This window comes from Capsicum annuum, chromosome 6 (assembly GCF_002878395.1).
Source record: "Capsicum annuum cultivar UCD-10X-F1 chromosome 6, UCD10Xv1.1, whole genome shotgun sequence".
NCBI lineage: Eukaryota > Viridiplantae > Streptophyta > Magnoliopsida > Solanales > Solanaceae > Capsicum > Capsicum annuum.
Genome location: NC_061116.1, coordinates 128395750 through 128400774, shown reverse-complemented (window position 1 = coordinate 128400774; position 5025 = coordinate 128395750). Strand labels below are relative to the sequence as shown.

At 35.2% G+C, this 5025-nt stretch overlaps 1 non-coding gene across 1 annotated transcript; it reads right to left on the bottom strand.

The window, feature by feature from the left end:
• Positions 1–4918: 4918 nt before the first annotated feature.
• Positions 4919–5025, bottom strand: LOC124899786. Its single transcript, XR_007057350.1, has one exon. It is a non-coding gene; the product is annotated as a small nucleolar RNA R71 (small nucleolar RNA).

Below are 5025 nucleotides of genomic sequence, written 5' to 3'. Positions count from 1 at the left end.
ATCATATATTTGTAGGTATACAACAATGGAAATAGTTTTGGATGAAAATAGATTATGCATGCAGAAATTTGACAAATCACTCAAAGAAAGAGAGAGACCTAGTCCTATTTCTAAGGTTATTATCATGAATATGCTTGTTTTTTATGGACCCTACCCAACTCAACTATCCTAATTTCAAAAGACAAACCCTTTTTTCACTTAACTTTCTAATAAAAATTTATTCCTGAAAACGCATTACCCCTATGATAGTGTGAAAGACAGTTTGAATGGTCCAAGGAACAAAATGGCAAGCTAAACATAAGAGTCTTCAAAGTGAAATCTGGAAATCCTATTAAAAGGTACCAGACTTCTGAAGGATCTGGCCCTAAGAAGAAGAGAATGACTGATGATGAAACTAGTAGGGCTTATAAAAGAGGAAAAGCAAATGATAAATGCAGGATAATAGAAGTTGGGTAATTGCTAGTGTAAACTCAAAAATTTTCAAAAAGGGTCCAAGGGTCTTTAATAAACTAAGGAGTGAAAAAAATGAAAGATGAACTCAAGATGAAGGTTACAATTCTAACCAACAAGGATTCTGAGCTTGAATTGTTACACTATCCTAAGATGACCTTACTTCTCTAAACCTTTTCCCCAAATCCTCTATTTTTTCAAATTCTGTGGATTTTTATATGGGACATGAAATATAATTCTTGCACTACAATGATACATAATCTGTTGAATATTAATAAGCTCTTGCTTTTGTGCTCTCTATTTGTTTCTACCCTAAAAATGGTCCTCATGTTAGTGTTGCCCCAGTGGCCATGAGTTAACTAACTTGAGCTTACTATTACTCTTGGTTTAGTGCTTTTACTTTTCAATGATGTCAAAAGAAGGAATACTAATTTTATGTGGTAGGAAACAGGTGTGATGTGTGTAACATGCAGGGACTAGATACTTAGTAAATGTCAATGGAATGTTGACATGGGAAGTATGAAAATACACTAACTGAAGGTGCATGATGATCAGAGAAAGAAATCAGATTTATTGTTGCATATGACAACAAGGGACCAAGTCCCTATGCTGCATGATGGTGGAAGCATGATGATAGGGGGAACATTTATCTTTAGAGTGGTAATCACACTGATTAAATGTGATGGATGTCCTCAAAGTTGTATGGTTCGTTTGTCAATATCAAAAAGTGGGAAATTTCTCTATGTAGTTTTATGATGAGCAGCTAATTGTAAGAAACCAAGTCCCTGTTGTTCATGGTATAGTATAGCTGGCACGCATATCTGCAAAATTTTGTCTTCTTGTGTAGCAAACTTACAGGTGTTGCTTGTACTGAATAGGACACCTGGTCCAATGATATTTTATCCATAATCATCACTCATCTATAAAAGTAAAAAGATGCTTCTTCATTAAATGGTTTTTTGCAAATTTAAAGAATGGAGAAAGGAAAAAGGCAAAAACCCAAGTTCAATCAAGTTCTTAATTGTGTGTTCTAAATCAGAGAGTATCTTGAGTGAATCCTAATTTGTAAATGAAATAATTCATTTATAAGAGTAATGAAATTTTCTCTTTATTTAGAGAGAGCTTAGGTAGAGTTGCCTAAGTCAAACACTAATTAGAGTTAATAGTGTAGAGTTTTCTTGGCCGAGTTGTCAAGATAGGATCGTAGTAGAGTTACTGCAAGCTGGAGGATCCTAGAGTTAGGATGAAATCAATTCTGTAACCAAGAGGTTGATTATAATGGATTTCCTTGGTGCTTGTGAGGGCAAGCCATGGTTTTTCCTTCATTGAGCAATGGAGTTTCCATATTAAATCTTTATGTTGATTATTTCCTGCAAGGCATTTAGGTTTTCAGCACTTCATTGTTACTTCACTGTGTTTTGGCCTGAGATTGATTTTGAGTGACCTTGTCCCTCACTGTATAGTGCAACCCCCAAGGGTTCCAACACATACCCTCTATACTAGCACTGATAATAGCATAAGCAAAGAGAGGGTAGAGAAAGGTGTCACACAAGTTAACTTCAACTACGGTGTCCTCATGCATGTACTCACTATTATATTCAAGGTCATCCCACTAGTATTAATAAAAAGGAAGCACTCAAAGAAAAAGTACAGGCAATTTCTAAACAAATAACACCTTCCTTTTCAAGGGAAGAATCCTTAAGTAGGCACAAACCACCACAAGCATCAAAGGGGTCATGACTTAAGTCACCATAAGCATCAAGAAATCCATCCTTATATTTATCAAATAAGGGTGGGGTGTAAAAAAAAGGATCACAACCAACAGCATTTTCATAAGTACAATAACTAGTTGGGTTTCACAAACCTTCAAGTAAATCAAAGTTATTATTACTCAATTGATCATTCTTTTTCAAAGGTAAGAGATCACTATCAAGAATTGGATAGTTAGCATAATCTTTAATCAATCCGATATTCTTAATGGATTTCAAGAAATAGGATAGCGTGTGAATCTTAATCACACAATCCCTCCTTGTAAGAACATCACATTGCGCATCACTAGGTGTCATGCAAAGAGTGATCTCACTGTTTCAGCATATCATCTTTCACATCATCCTCATTCACATGATATCTATGATTAAAGCTAATAATAGGGCATTCATCACATGAAATTTCCAAAGAATTATTTCCAATCATATAATAAACTCTATAAACATCATCACTAACTTGAGACGCAACAAGCACACAACAAATATGCTCAAGTAGTGGATTGGTCTCACAAATAAGTTGATCAATTGATTTTGGGCATATTTATATGTCCAATCACCAATATTCACCCATATTTGGACTTGCTATGAGAGCCAAATGTGCTATTATTATTGCATTTAATCCTTAATTGTGTTTCATATCTAACCGACGTTATTAATGATGCAGGGTAAATTTCTAATAGATTTAGACAAAATTGGATGCATATTATAAAGCAAGGGATTATTGATGTTGTTAGTTGATTATATGGAGTATCTCAGACACTAGAAAGAGTTAAAAAGCAAGTGGTAAAGGTTGGATCAGGTAGTGGAGCAACGAACTAAAAGGAGAAAGTGTTATGCCTTAGAAAAATAGATAAATATAACTTCCAGTAGAGGTGGACGATAAGCCCATGACGCGAGCTCCAAAGTTGTGCCTCCATGCCTTAGTGATAATTTTAAAGGCAACTTCTAGTGCAAGTGGGCGATTAGCCCATGGCGCCTTACCTAGAATAGTGCAGAAGAGAGAGAGGTGCCTCACCTAAACCAGTCCAACATAACGGGCGATGCCTTACCTAGAACGATGCACTAAACCCCGCAACGCGGGCTCCTATCCTCCCAGGCATAAATTGGCCTAGTATAAAAGCAAACATGAAAAAAATAATTGAAATATTTTGGAAAGCACAGCAATGGAGGAAAAATAACAAAATCTCTCTTTAAGGGTTCTTGGACTTTCTTTTGAACTTTTTCATTACAAGATTAATTTTGGGTATGATTAATTATGTATTTTGGATGTTGAATTCAGACATGAGTGGCTAAGAACCCTTGTTCTAGGGTTGATGACAAGAGCATGATTGCTCCTTGATTTTCATTATTGTAGTTTCTTATTGGATTATCAAATGGGTTGTTCTTAATTTTTTGTGCTTCCTATTTTGATGAGTGGACGCTATTAGAATAAATTGATATTTCTATGTGCATCTGGGAGGAGAATCATAAGATAGAATGAAGAAATTAAGGAGTAAGGTTCTCATCCTTTTATAAAATAGAGGATTTGAATTAGTATCTAGGATAAGGATATAACCAGAAGCCTTGTTTGGTTTAATCGTAGGAAGATAACCCTATACATCTAAATGAATTATTGCAACCCTGCTCAACAATGTAGTTGCAATGCTCATATAAGTAGAAGATTAGAGGTTGGGAGACAATGATCGTGTTATAAACCCCTTAAATTAACAACCCGATAACCAACTACAATACGATAAGAATAGTGATCTATAAGAATGTTAGAAGTGCCTCAACCCTTGAATTCTCACCATTACTATTTACAACTGTTGCTTGCTTTACTATAGTCACAAATTGATATTTCCCATTTATTTACAATTTTATTCAAAATCATCTTAATACTTGACAACACTTAATACTTCCTTGTCTAAAACTAAAGTTAGTTGAATTGATAGTTGTATAGTCCTCGTGGGTATGATATCTGACTCTTTGAGACACTATATAACTTGTAAGATTGTGTACACTTGCATGTGCATTAAAATGCAACATGTTTTTGTCATTGTTGTAGGGTACTAGTATAATTAGTAATTTGCTAACTTTTTGGTTTTTGATAGTAAGTTTAAGTGTTAACGGCTAGATCTTAGTGGCAGACCTTTTGCAGGTTTAGCTGAATAAAGAATTGGCAAGAGATAGAGAGTTGGTAGAGCCTATTTTAGAACAAGAACTATTATTTCAATAGAGTCAAAGTACTTATTATCAATTCAGCAGGTTCAAATGGCTGAACAAAGAAATGATCCAGTTGATCCAAATGCCATACATGTCCCAGCTGCAGTTGTCCCAGCTGCTCCTACTCAAGCAGCTATTATACTTGTTTGTGAGGTGGCAATCCCACTCATAAACCAGGAAACTAAAGTATTCGTAATCCCGAGCCAGGTGGTCAATTTGAATTAAAGTAGAATATGGTGCAGTTGCTGAATTCAATTGGACAATTCGCCAGATTTTTATATGAAAACCCGTAGCAGCACATACAGACCTTCCTAGAAATAAACGAAACTTACATTCCTACAGGGATGAATACTGATTATGTCAGACAAACTCTCTTTCATTTTTCTTTAATCGGGGAAGTAGAGAGGTGGTTACATGTTGAACCACTACTCACTATTACTTCTTGGAAAGATCTATCTTGGAAGTTCCTTATTCGATTCTTTACATCAGGGAAGACTGCACGTTTGAGAAGTGAGATTCTGAGTTTCAGACAGAAAGAATGAGAGAATCTCTACCAAGCTTGGGAGAGATTTAAAAGTATGCTCAAAAATTTCCCTCATCATCATCA